The sequence below is a fragment of the Balaenoptera acutorostrata genome, chromosome 11 (genome assembly GCF_949987535.1).
Source record: "Balaenoptera acutorostrata chromosome 11, mBalAcu1.1, whole genome shotgun sequence".
Lineage (NCBI taxonomy): Eukaryota > Metazoa > Chordata > Mammalia > Artiodactyla > Balaenopteridae > Balaenoptera > Balaenoptera acutorostrata.
In genome coordinates, this window is record NC_080074.1 from 13901339 (window position 1) to 13915318 (window position 13980).

At 50.8% G+C, this 13980-nt stretch overlaps 1 protein-coding gene across 2 annotated transcripts in view; it reads left to right on the top strand.

Moving 5' to 3' along the window:
* Positions 1-929: 929 nt before the first annotated feature.
* Positions 930-13980, top strand: part of LARGE1 (LARGE xylosyl- and glucuronyltransferase 1) — a 604481-nt gene continuing 591430 nt past the window's right edge. Inside the window, exon 1 of one of the 2 annotated variants that reach the window (XM_007165714.3) lies at positions 930-1954. The gene's annotated coding sequence lies outside the window, so the exon portion shown is untranslated. Of the gene's footprint in view, positions 1955-2012; positions 2034-13980 lie in introns of those variants that run through there. The other variant, XM_057556600.1, reaches the window with a different exon arrangement.

Here is a 13980-nt window from a genome sequence, read left to right on the forward strand (position 1 = left end):
CTCCTCTGGGTTTTCTCTCCAGGCCTCCTCCTTCCAGCCACTCTCACACCCCCTGCCCCTTTGCCCGGCCAATTTCACTCACTCCCACCTATAGGGGACTCTCGGCGCCCCACCCTCGTCTTTAGAATCGGGAGGCTGGAAGTCCATTCAATGGGATATTGAGCTCAGGGTTCTTGTGCCGGGAGGGAAAGAGAAAGAATGAAATCGTAACAGGGAGGGGGCGTGCTGTGCGTGCCTGGGGTGTGTGTGTTGGGGGCGGGGGGGGCAAAAAATGCAGTTTCCCCGAAGAATAAGAAGCTTTGGACCGGATTCTTGAATACATGGCCCCAAATGATGCTGTCAAACCCCTTCAACGTGGCTCTGGCAGCCTCAGCCTGTCCCATACTCTGCCCACCTTCGAGAGAAGCGGCGACCCGAGTAGAAGTGGAGGCGGGGAAACTTCCTACTTCCCACGACGGCTGTTTTGTACAAGGAAGAGTGGGCAGTCTGCACGGCCTTGCGAGCCTGCAAGTCTCTACGGCAGCAGCTGCGGACCCGTCCCGCTTCCCTTCCCCCTCTTTCCGCGAGGCTCGCCAAGCCCGAGGCGGCCGGGAGCGGCCGGGGTGGGGGGAGAAGGGCGGGGAGCTCCCAGCTTGCACGCTTCCGTCCCGACCCCGGCCAGAATCCCGGCTCCGGGTGTTGCTTCCGCCTGCGTGTGAGCGAGCTGAAGAAGTAGAAAGGAGGAGCCTCGCCGGGGGGCGGGGCCTAGGCGGGGGCGGCCTCTCGGTCCGCGCGGCTGAGGCTCCTACCATTGGCCAGCCGCGCCGTCACGGGGTGGGGGCGGGCACCGAGGTGGGCGCCGGCCCCGCCCCCGCTCGGAGCCCGGCCCGGGCTCGCGGTCCCCCCCAGCTGCACAGACATGACACAGACACACAGTCACTGCAGCTGCTGAGCGAGCCCGGCGCTTTGGGCACGCGGCGGCGCGGCCAGCCCGAACCCCGGACCCCAGAGCTCGCCCGCCCGCCCGTCCCACCGCCGCCCCCCGCGCGGCGGCCCCCGCCTGGCCGGGGGCGGGAGGCGGGGATCGCTCGCCGGCTCCGGCCAGTGGCGCCCGGCTGCCGGCGGCGGCTGCAGCGGCCGCCCGGCTCCGAGTGCCTGGCGCTCGGGGAAGCCGGCGCGTTTCGGAGGCGGCGGCAGCCGAGGCCGGCGAGCGCTCCCGGCGGCACCGGGGCCGCCCTCCTCGGTTCCCTGCACGCACCGCGCTGCGCCCCGCCTCCGCTCCGGTGACCTTCCCGGGGCGCCTTCCCCGGCCCCGCGCCCCCGGCCCCGCGCCCCAGGCCGGGGCGAGGCCCTCTCCAGCGCTTCCTTACCGCGGAGCCGCGGGCGGGCGGCGCAGGCCCGGGGGGAGGGGTCGCCGAGGCCGGCTGCAGCTCCCCCCGCCGCCTCCGCGCTCTGTGCTCGGCCGGGCCGGACTGCCGCTGCCCCGCCGCCGCGCGGGAGCCCGGGCGCCCGAAGCTGGGGGCGCGGCCGCGCTCGGCCAGCCGGGCTGGGAGCGGGCAGGCCCTGCCCTGAAGGGGCGAAGCGGCGGGGAGCGCGGGAGGTGGAGCCGGCTCCGGCGGCCGCCCGGCGTCTCTCCCAGCGCCCCCTCCCCGGACTCAGACCGAGGCGAACCCAGGCCCCTGCCCATGCGGGGCGCCCCCGGCTCCGTAGAGTCCCCGGGGCAGGGAGCAGCTCCAGGCAGCAGCGCCGGAGGGAGAGGAAGACGGGACTGTGCTCAGCTCCGGCGGCCCGGACCCTTCCCGTCGCGTTTGGAGGCGGGGGCCGCCCCGAAGTCTGCGCTTGTCACCGCCTCTCGGACTAGGGCAGCGCCCGCTGGGACCCCGACCCGGAACCCCTGCGCCTCGTAGGTGGCAGCGCCGCCGCGCCACCCAGCTCTTCCGCGGTCTCCCTCTGCCTGGCGGCAGTCACGGCCAAGGTAGGAGCCCCGGCGGTGCGAGAGAGCCGCCGCGGGGGCGCCCTGGTGAGCGGTGCCGGACAAGTTCTCCGAACCTGTGGTTGGTACCCCCTGTACTCGGGATGCTGGCGAAGAGGGAGGGAGTGAGGGCACAGCTTCTGCCGCCTGGGCCCGGAGCCCTGGAGAGGCTGGAGGTAGAAGTCGCCGAGGTTCTGATGTCCCCCAGGACCCGTCCCAGGGCCTGCCCTGCTCCTTAGGCTCGCGGGCTGCTAACTGAGAGAGCATGGAGGAGTTTCCCGCTAACACCAGGAGGCGATGTCGACCCTCCCTCGCCCGCCGCTTGTTGGCTGTGAGCACCTGTGCTTTGGGGGAACCTGCTATGTTTAGAGCTGTCCCTTTGGGCAGTCCCCACCAGCCTTTCCTGGCGTGATGCTGTGAATAACTTTTCTTTGCTCCTTGTTGCAGAGTCGAGGCCGATTTGGGGTGAGAGCCACAGCTTGCGAGTCCCTCTATTGGGCAGAGCGGTTGGCTGGCAGCGATAGCAGTAGAGAGGAAACCCAACCAGTGTCGGTCCTACTGGACAAAGCTGCTTGTGATGAGTGGTCACTGGGTAGCGATCCAGACAGTCTTGTGAAAGTCCTTGTTTCTGAAGGGTGGAGTGACTGACTCCAAAGTTCGTGCACCCCTAAGTTATTTTGCTCAATGCCTTATTACTGTCTTTAAAATTTTACTCTTAAGGAACCTCAGTCCTGCAAGCCTCCCCTTGCCCGTTTGAAATTTATTAAACCCGTGAGCTTTCTCTGGAACGATCTGATTTTAAATGGGTCACTTAGGAGGGAACAGATTGTCTCTCCTGCACTGAACCATCCCCCCGGGTGACCCTGTTTAATGGGGATGGATTTTTTTCGTCCCTGAGCTGATGTACCTCGGTTGAGCAGGTTTTTGCTGAATTCTGAATCTGTGAATTTTGTCACTCAGTCCATTAAAATGATCTCCCAAGGGAGCAAAATAGCAGCTTACACTTTGCGTGAATGTCACAGGAAGTTTTACAGGGTCTTATGTAAGTGCCGCAGGAGAGGGCTCAGGCTTCAGCTTCCTTCATGGGCTGGGGGTGGGGATGGGGAAGGGGTGGCAGGTGGACATTCCCCTTCCCTAAGTGCAGGTACCATCCCTCTCTGGCACTGGTGGAAACCCAAAGTGCTTATTCACTCCCTGCCAGCATGCAGTCACTTCAGGTTCATTTTCCTCATCACCACTCCTGCCTTACCACCTCAGGAGTCCGCTTTGGTAGACTTAAGATAAGGGAAGGTTCTAAATTAGGAAAGGAACACGTGGAGGTTTCTCTTCTCATGTCTCACAAAAGGGTGACATGAATGAATTACTCACGGGCATGGTGGGTCCTCACTGGGGATTAACAACAACAACAAAAAACTGGCTTGAAGGTTTCACACATCTCTTAGTGTACCTTTATTTTTCAGGAGTACACTTCAGTGAAAATTGCTTGAGGGAACACACATTTATCGAGCCTGGCCCTGTTAATTCCAAACTGGGACGAGAACTAATTGGAACAGGGAGGCAAAATCATTAAGATTTAGATCTTAGTGGGTTTTTGAGAATGGCTGGGAAAGGAAACCAGTCTCCCTAGTGGTATAGAGAGGTTTTTAAAGAAAAGATGGTATCGCTCTGGAGTGGGTGGAAGTTGCTGACAAGTATAGGCCCTCTGGCTTCACTGAATGAAGTGTGCCGGGTTGGGGGTTAACTTTTTGGCGTGGGATAATGCAGATTCCTTTGCCTTTTAAAGCATAACTAGAAGGGCCTTGGGAATGAAATGAAAGGTTTTTCCATCTCATCCTAGGTCCCAGGAGTGCTTCCACCTCTTGGGAAGGAGGTGAAGGTTTCCTGTGGTTCTGGGTTCCTGAGCTGTGCTTGAAAGTTGATGCAGGAGTGTCTCCATCCTTCAGCCACCTACAGTGGCAGGACACTAGGGGGGACTAGTTTTCTATTCCACCACTGATGAACCTATGTTACAAAAGGCTGTGGTTTATCTTGAAGGCTCAGGAACCTAACTTTTTGGTACCCAATGCATGCTTGCACTAATGAGTGGATTCCGAATGCTTAAGCGATGGGCCTGCTTACATCTAAAGTGTCATTTGGGCAGCTCAGAACAGGTTAACTGCAAAGTATTATGTGAGACTCTGAGCAGACTCAGTGATAATCTCTAAGTAAGTGAGGGCTATAAATTTTGGGGAGACAGAACCTCCTGCAAACTCCATCCTTTGGGCATTAGAGCGTGCTAACTCTAAGTTCCCTGGGGGTTTGTAATCAAAACTCCCCCCTTTGGTTTTTGGGCTGCACATCTGCCATCTTCATAAAGTCATGCTACCTCCGTTCTAGATGGAGTCTAGAACTGACTCCATTAAACTTAAAATTTCTCACAGTTATCCCCTTAAAAGTACATACCTTGTATTTATACAGATGTAACATTTGGCAGTGTGGTTGCACTTTCATCTCAGATGCTCTCTCTGCACTTTCAACGGTATTAAATCATTAGTGTCTAGGTGTCTTCCAGCAGAGATTGAAGATAATTCTATTTCCGCTGAAGAACAAAGCCGCATGGCCCAGGCTTACCCACCGTGGCCAAGTCTTATCAAAGCTGACTCCAGAGGTGGGCAGACAGGAAAGGTCGGAGAAAGAGTCTAAGAAGAGACTACCCAACTCAGAATACTGGCACGAAGAGAGGCAGATGTCGCCAAGGTTTAGGACTTCCTGGATTCTTAAAGACCCAGTGCAGCATATAGAGGTAGACTCAACATTTGGATCTGTGAACCTGCATGAGTTATGACATTTCCTAGAACTCTGGAGTCTGGTAGACTGCATTTGTGATCCTTTACTCATATGTATAGTGCATATTTAGGTAGTTTGAGGAGGCCTTTTGTTGTGGCATAGGGAAGTGGTCAGCATAAAGCTTTATTTCAGCTATTGAAGGCTTTGTAGATTGATTCTCATAGGTGCAGTATAGCCAAGGGGTTAGAGATTGGAACAGGAAAATACTATTAAATTTTCCCTTGAGCATCAGCTAGTGAAAACTGGTCATGGGGAATATATATACTGTGGTCTTAAGGTGTGAATGAAGTCTTGTGAATTTCAAGGAAGCCACATGGCAGAGATCGAGGAAGAAAGTGATGCAGGATCCTGGCCTTCCTTAGGGTCCATGAATAAGGTGAAGGTGTCTTTGCAGCCAGAGATTCTCAGAGAGTGGGGAGCACATGGGGCCAGGGCTGTAAGACCCAGGGGACTGAGAACTCCAGGCACCCTGCCACTGACACCCCTTGGCGATACAGCCACTTCACGGGATCTGCTAGTGTTGATGAGGCTTTGCGGTTCTGCTCCAGAGCATTTGACATTGAGAGGTACTCAGGTCCTCTGTTCCTCCCTGACCACATTGACATTCGGAGAGACTTTTCTCCTTTTAACTTAGCAAGTAACAACTGAATGTCTATTATGTGACAGACGCCATACTCTGTGTAGAGGCTGCAGAGGGTCCACAATTAGTTTATAGTCTTTTGGGGGCAGGCAGACGTTGAACCATTGCTATGAACTGCTCACGTACAGGTTTGTTCAAAGTAAAACCTTGAGTTTGCCGGGATAGTAGAACAGGAGGGAACCCCATGCAGAAAGAACAGCATGGAAACCTTAAAATATGTAGTGTGAATGGAGAACAGTCAGTGGTGTGGCTGGAAGATGGGATGTTCTGGAAGAGGAAAGCTTGGTGTTAGCAGGGAAATAATTTAATAGGATTCCTAGTTTCATGCTCTGTGTATTCAAGCCGTGGCAAGAATGGTGGCTGGGTAAGGTCCAAGAGTACCAGTTGATTATCCCACATTGTTGTTACAAACAGAAAAGGACATTTTCTTTTTCGTCCTTTATCCTTCTACATATAGCATTTTGCCTGTTCTTTAAAAAACTATTAGCAACGCAGATAAAGAAAGGGTCCTTTATCAACCCTAAGTCTGCCTTCTTGTGTATGTGAATTACATCTGGGGCTTTCATTACGTGATTATGCAACAGTGGGAGAAATGACAAAGTTACTTGACATGATAGAGTGGCGGAGGGACACAAATTTTTCCCTGTGAGAGTGTATTCCATTTTGTCATATTTACTTCTGGGTAGAGTTATGGCTGCAGTTAACATTTGAACAAGGTTCTTGTGTTTGAATCATCTCAGTTCTGGCCTCAACTTTCTTTGCTGTTGGAAAAGGAAGAGTTTTATAGTTCTGAGGATGGGTGTGGGCCTGCCTATGTGTGTGTTTTGTGGAATGAGGAAACTGTGAAGTAAGGAAGAGATGCAACAATGTAATAGCCAGAGGATATTAGAGAGAATGGAAAACTGCAGTTGTTGGAGCGATCCCCAGGGTCAAATATATTTAGTTTTTCTGAAACAGGAGCCAGGAGGACAGTGGAGGTAGAAGAAGCCCCAGTGTGTGTCTGTGTGTGTGTGTGTGTGTGTGTATATGTATGTGTTTGTTTTTTCTCTGTCATCCTTCCCTGAGTTGAGTTGACTGGTAGGCAGGGTGGTATAAGTAAAATCTGGAGATCTGGGTTCTCATCTTGCATCATCCTATGCTAACTTGCTGTGTGACCTTAGAATACGTCTTGACCTCTCTGGGCTTCAGGTGCTGTCTCCAAACTTCAGTGAGTTTTTCGTCCTGTAACTAGGAATGTAGAGGCTCAGAGAAAGGGCTTGCCTAAGTTAGTGGCAAAGCTCAGACTATTTAGGTTTTCTAGCTTTCCAGCTCTGAAATGGGAAGAGGCCTGACCAGTTCCAAGATGTACTCTGCCTTGAAATACCAAACACTACAAGTATGTAGTGCTGAAGAGAAGAACCACAAAGTCTTTTCTGTGTTGGTTGTAGATTCCGTAGACTTGTAGACTGCATTAGAACTTCTTTGATACATTAGGCCATTCATAAGCAGCTGGGCTTGCTTGCTAACTTCTTATGTATTATGGAAACCAATGGGTTTGGGAATGTTACCTACTCTTTGAGAACTGCTTGAGGATGATGTGCTTTGTGATGAAAAGCAGTGCTGAAAATTTTAATTGTTTCCAAATTAAGTCAATGAAAGCTGAGTTGAGCCTGTGGGATTCTGCAAAGCCTGGGCTCTAACAGGGAAAGGGGAATCTTCTCATTTTGCCAGGGAGGTTACCTCGTAGGGGGAGCTGGGGGGTGAGTGTGAAGGGAGGGATGGTGGGAAGAAAAACAGATTCAGAAAAGCAATTGTGTAGAAGTAAAAGTCAGGTGAATTGCAAACCGACTTAATTTTATGCCACCAAATTTGTGTTGCTAGCGAGAAGCTTCCTCACCATTTTGGCACTGATGCTGTCCTGGGTGGAGAGGGCAGTGCTTATTGGAAAGAGGAGATTTGAAGTTAAGTACAATTATAAATATAAGGTTTGTGACATTATTATTTCAACGTTGAAGCTAAGCATAGGAATGCCCTGTTTTAGGAGAATTGGGAGAGTTTGTTTTTCACTCTTCAACTGTTTATTCCATAATTGAAGCTAAGTGTAAGAATGCCCTATTTTAGGAGAAGTTGGCTTATATATCTTATTTTAAAAGCAAATAATTTAAGAGAAGTAATTGTTTGGGGTACAAAAGGATTTTTATTTTACAAAAAGGATTCATAGCAAGCATCTTTTTATTAGCTAGTCCCTTAATTGTATTTCAGGTTATTTGATTAACACAATCATGATGGATGCTTTGGGAGCCTTACCTGTTACAGAAAACCAAGGGTTTTTCAAATATAAACTTTTCCGTGTCTTAACAAATAACTCACCAGGTTCACCTGCCAAGGAGCCTAATATTGAACTGTGTTACAGAAAGAAGGACAGTAGTTACATAAACTTTGTAACCACTGACAGACCACATGGTGTTACTTTGCTCACTTACTTACTGGGGGCAGGTTTCTGGTTTAAACTGTTCATCCTGGAGATTGCAGTCCTAACTACTACCTGCATGAGTTCCTCAATCACCCTCACATTCTGCCTCTAAGGGTATATCAGGAACAGAAGTGGTTTAAAAAGGAAATCAGGTAAGCGTTTCCAGGATTCTGAGTTTTCCTAGTTTCACAGACATGGAATTAATTTTGTTCCGCCTAAGTGTATGGTAGAGGCGATATGCATGAGATATTTACAGAAAAAACCCTCGAAATTGTGCTCGCTCACGAAATATCTAGGGCTTTTGGTTTTTTTGTTCCTTCATCCCTTGTGAAAGTTTCCAAAAAAGAATTGGTTCTAGGAATGAAAGAAAATGTAAGGCGTTTAAGGCTCCAGAGGTAATTTTGGGTAATCTGGAGTGGTAGATAATCACAGACTGGGGCTAGAATGGGAAGTGCAGCCTCACCCGTGATTTTAGCCTCTTTCGTTGCATTATGGGGCTGCGCTTTGGACGCGCAGCAAACGCACATGGAGACGGAGCTCTGGCTACTGGGCAAGGCTTGCTCTTAACAGAGTCCTTTTTTGACGTACCCAGGCCAATTGGGAAGAAAGGACTTCCTGATCTTTCCAGCTCTCCACGGTAGCATTAGAATTTAGGGGAATTTACAGCAGAACACAGGCATGCGGGGATTTCATTCTTCCTCTTTTTTTTTTTTTAATTTAAAATCAGTAGCCAATCGTGGACTCTTCAGTGTTATTCTGTGATTAGAGACTGCCTTGATGCATTAAACACATGTTTGTTATTATTAAGGTTAACATTTTTGTGGCTAACTGGGAACCATCCCCTCCCCGCTTTTGTTTCCAGAACATTTGCGTAGGTCCTTAATCTGCCAACACTGTTTGTGTACCAGCCTCCTCGACTGATGTCAGCTCTCATCCGGGAAGGGAATGGTATTTTGTGCTTGTCTGGGGAGCCAAGAGAGGCGCAACCCAAGTGATAAGCAGGATGGGGCTTTTCTCGCTTCCAGGCACGGTGCCTGGTGCTTAGTAGGTCTGCACTGAATAAACAGTTGTGTCCACACAGAATGATTTGCGTTCTGAGTTGTGTTTCCAGCTCCGGGGGTGATGGGGAGGGAGAGGTGAGTGGATACCAGCAGACTCACAGCCTCGGACTCCTTCAGACCTCTCCCGAAAGCTGTTATTTTAAAAATGTGAAGGACATTTCAGATCAGCGAAATGAATTCTCTTAGGGATTCATTGTTGTGGTTCAGACATTGACGGCTTTGTAAAAAGGCAAGGAAAGTACAATCCTGGAATGCGGCGTGTGTTTCCTTTCCTCTGAGTTTGTAGGGATTTTGACTTATCTGGCCTGGGAGGAGTGAGCAGGCTCTAGCGCTTGTTCGTGTGTGCATGTCAGGGCGCCTTGAAAAGCGTCTTAAATACCTTAGGATGGATTGTGGGCGATGATCTTTCTGGTGTTGGTGATGAATGTGCAGTGACTTAGATGTGGATCGGGCCAGGGCTCCCACGTTCAGAGGACGAAGTGGGCCCAAGAAAACAGGGGGGGCTCGAGTGCTTTTCATCCGGTAGGAAGGACTCTCCTCTCTGCCATCTTGGCGTCTTCTCCCCCTTCTCTGTTGGTGCGAATCCTTCCCACCTGGGCTTTGTAAGTACTTATGGATGCCTCCTCCATAAGTGGAAGGCAGATCTGTGATGTTGAGACAGCTCCGGGGCTGCAGGAGACCCTTGAGCCCGCTCGACCTTCATTTCACAGCTCTGGAAACTAAGCCTGGGGAGGTCGAGAGAATTATCCAGAGGGGAGGCAGATCCAGAGCCCCTGCTTCCTGACCACCTTATGTGACCCAAGGCTCTGCCTTCTCACACCCCCTACTTTCTGGGTGTCTGTCCTCTGCTCCCTGCCCTTCCATCCAGCATACTCGACTTCAGTCTTTTCCTCACACACGTTCTTCGTGCTCTGCTTTTGTGCCAGGCACTCTTCTGTTTGATCATTTTGTGTCATTTCATCTTTATGGTCACCCTACGAGGTGGGTGGTCTTACTCTCCCATTTTCCAGATATGGAAGCTGAGGCTTACCCAGGTCGCACAGCTGTGGAGCGTGGAGCCAGGACTTGACTCACAGCTGTTCTGACTCCTCTGTCTGCTGTCTCTGTGTTGACCTGGCCTCTAGTCAGAATCTCTGCTTCCTGCCTACAGGCCCTGTACACTCTGTCTCCTTGATGGCATTGGTTAACATCTACTAAGCCAACATTCACTCATCAGCCAGCATTCATGAAACTCCTGCTCTGAGAGGTGTTGGCTTGACATCAGGAACAGGGAGGTGAGGAAGTCACCTGCCTGCGTCATCTAGTAGCCTCGTCTTGGTGAGGGAGGTAAATACTAATAAAGACGTGGACAGGGCAGTGGGCACTGTGTCTTGGCAGCATTACGCTTGAGGGAGTCAAAGAAGGAGAAAGTATTAGATTGGGTCTCAGTGAATAGGCGCTGGAAGGATAGAGTGAGAGGAAGCATCACCTAAAACACCCAGAGGCCATGCTTGTTCCCTTCTACTTGGCATTGGCAATATCTGTATACTTTCCCTCTTCTTTTCCTTATGTGTAAGTGCCTGAAAGCACTGGGACTGGGTTCACCCATCCGGCTACACTTCTAGCACTTAGGAATCCTTCAATAAACATTTATTCAATTAAATTGAAAGCCTTCTGTCCTTGCCCTCAAGCAACATAGTTAGAGAGATTGGGGAAAAAAACATGTGTGAGAAGTTGAACAACAATAGAAGATTCAGGGGCTTCCCTGGTGGTGCAGTGGTTGAGAATCTGCCTGCCAATGCAGGAGACACGGGTTCGAGCCCTGGTCTGGGAAGATCCCACATGCCGCGGAGCAACTGAGCCCGTGAGCCACAACTACTGAGCCTGCGCGTCTGGAGCCTGTGCTCCGCAACAAGAGAGGCTGCGATAGTGAGAGGCCCGCGCACCGCGATGAAGAGTGGCCCCCGCTTGCCGCAACTGGAGAAAGCCCTCGCACAGAAACGAAGACCCAACACAGCCAAAAATAAATAAATAAATAGATAAATTTAAAAAAGAAAAAAGATGACTACTATCTTAAAAAAAAAAAGAAAGATTCAAGTGAACAGTTCAGAGCAGCAATAGGAATGATGTGGCAGTGCGGTGAATGGTCGTGGATTATTGGAACCCAAAGTTGATGGGAAATCAGAGGCGGGAGTTTACTTTAGCTGCTTAAAGGCAGTGGAGGTAGGATTTGCCTTGGGTCCTTGGACCCAGGATGATTAAGATTTGAATGGAAGAGTTAAAGGGAGGTAGAGCAGCCAGCTTAGGTTGACGAATGCACGAATATGAATTTTGGGGTTATAAAGTAAGTCGGCTTGGGTTTCCATTAGCGAGGAGCTGGAGATGAAGTTGGCAAGCTAGATTGGGGCCGTGGGCTTTTGGAAGGCAGGGCGACTTTTGATCGGGAAGATGGTGTACGCAAAGCTCTGTTTTAGGAAGATGAACCTAGTGGCAGTATCGGGGCCAGATTGGAGTGGGGAGAAATGATAGCTGGGAGGTCGCTGAACAGGCTTGTGTACTAGTTCGGATATGAAGTTAGTTCTAAAGGCCACTGAGCTAGAACTGGTACAGGCGGATGGAAACAGAGGGAAGCTTTGGGATTTCCTCTGATCCCAATCATTGGTACTGAAGTCTGAGATGGTTTTCATTGCCCACTGGAAAGCAGCCTCACTGGAATAAAGTCTGCTTGTGACAGTAGCAGTAGTTCTTAGAATGACACTTTCTCCCTTGGCTGGGCTGGGCGTGGGGATGGGGCTGGGCTGAAAACGTCCTCTCCGCAGCCTCTCTTGTTGGGGGTTTGTTCAGATGAGCCCAGGGTGATAGAACAACCTTTTTACCTAGTCTAGGATGACACCCAATAAGGGGTAGAATGTAGAATATTTTTCTTTTCCTCATGAGTGGTTCCTAAAGCAGCTGTGGAGGGCCGAGAGCGAAATTATTGGAACTCTGACATGTGGGCTCCGGATCCACCTTAAAAGTGAAGCTGGGCCATGCTTCCCGTGACTGATGGTGTGTCTCTGCCGGAGGAGGGCCTTGCTGAGAGATTACAGTACGCACTTTTCAGAAATGTGGAGTAAGCCATTCTGGATAACAGAATTTTTCAAATAGGATAGTCCAGTTTCTTATAGGGAGTCTTAATTTTGAATCTTTAAAGAACGAGGGCTTTTCTAGGATGTTCTGTGTACTTACCCTCACTGGCTCACTCTCAGCCACTGGAAAACATCCATCTTTCTTATCAGGACACACAAAGCTTGTTGTGAACTGGGCCCTGCCTCTCTCTGCAGCCTCATCTTCTCTTGCCAACCCCACATTACCACCCACCAATCCCCAACTCATTATTTTCCTTCTTTACTGCTTATTTTCCCCCAAATCTGCCAAGCTGTGTACCTACCTCTCCTTCTGGCTGATAAGCTCTTTCCCTCTTTATTTGCTTGGGATGCTTCTGTTTTTCCTTCAAAACACAGTTCAGGCGGTCTTTCCTTCAAGCTTGTCCTGATACTGGGCGCTGAACTGTATCTGTCCTTGGACTGGCTTCTCCTGCTGTGCTTTTCTGCACCATGTTCCCCGAGCTTCCAGACGGCTGGCTTGCCCGGAGTGTGGGAGCCCTTCAGTAAAGACAGCATCTCATGGCTCTGGGGAATCTTCAGTGTTTTACCGTCTGCCTGGACCATGCTGTCTACCCTGTAAGTGGTGGGTGGTGGTGGTGGTGATTTTGGATTGCACTGAATTTGCTGTCAGGCATAATGTAACCTTTTCTAGTTGAACCTTGAGTATTGTGCTGTATTGCAGGGGTATTCCTGAATCTAAAGAATGCATGCCCCCTTGCTGATGACCAGATGGTGGTGGGCCATCCCTGGGGCCCATTGAGGCCTTCAAGGAATGTGGTGCAGGTGGTGGAGGAGGTGGAGAAGGAGGGGGGAGGGGGAGGGGGGAGGGGGAGGGGAGGAGGGGGAGGACGTGGCAGAGGGGGAGGGGGAGGAGGAGGGGGGAGGCAGAGGAGGAGGAGGAGGTGGTGGAGGAAGAGGAGGGGGAGGAGGTGGCAGAGGAGGAGGTGCCTTTGCTGCCTTTCCTGCTATTTCCTTGCTGTGTTTCTCTGCTTTTTCCATTTTCTCAGATCTTCAGCCTCCTCGTTCCTCTCCTCTTAGACTTTTTTTTTTTTTACAAATTTATTTTATTCAGTTATTTTTGGCGTCGTTGGGTCTTTGTTGCTGCTCGGGGGCTTTCTTTAGTTGCTGCGAGCGGGGGCAACTCTTCGTTGCGGTGCGTGGGCTTCTCATTGCGGTGGCTTCTCTTGTTGTAGAGCACGGGCTCTAGGCACCTGGGCCCAGTAGTTTTGGCTCGTGGGCTCTAGAGTGCAGGCTCAGTAGTTGTGGCGCACGGGCTTAGTTGCTCCACGGCATGTTGGATCTTCCCGGACCAGGGCTCGAACCTGTGTCGCCTGCACTGGTAGGCGGATTCTTAACCACTGTGCCACCAGGGAAGCCCTCCTCTTAGGCTTTTTAAACCCTGATGGAATCATCGTCAGACAATCTAAAACACATCCTTTCTTCAAGTGTTTGATTGAAGGCCTTATCCTCAAGTGTTTTCTTTTTTCTGGCCACGGTGTTGATCCCTAGATACTGATGGAGCCTTTGACTGTGGTGCCTGTTTACTAGGCTTAATACCACTCCACATTCCTAGAGAACCCATTGCAGAATTGCAATTATTATTGATTGAGAAATTATCAAATAGTGACGGGGAGTGGCTAGGGAGGACTGGATGAATTTGTGCAGAAGCTCAGCATCAGCGCCCAAAGACTCTTTGCTGGATAAGCACGTGTTTATGTTGGATATTTATTATTGCCTCTGGTATTTGTGAGGTCCATTTGGGTTTTTATTACACTGCCCTTGTAAGCCAGGCATCGGTGCTGCATGAATAGGTTTGCTTAGTGAATCACGGAGGAGTGATAGATGAACCCTGGGCATATCAGACGGTTCGTGTGATCCAGGTACTGTGCCTTATGAACCTGCGCTTGGCGTGGGCGCTGGTTACA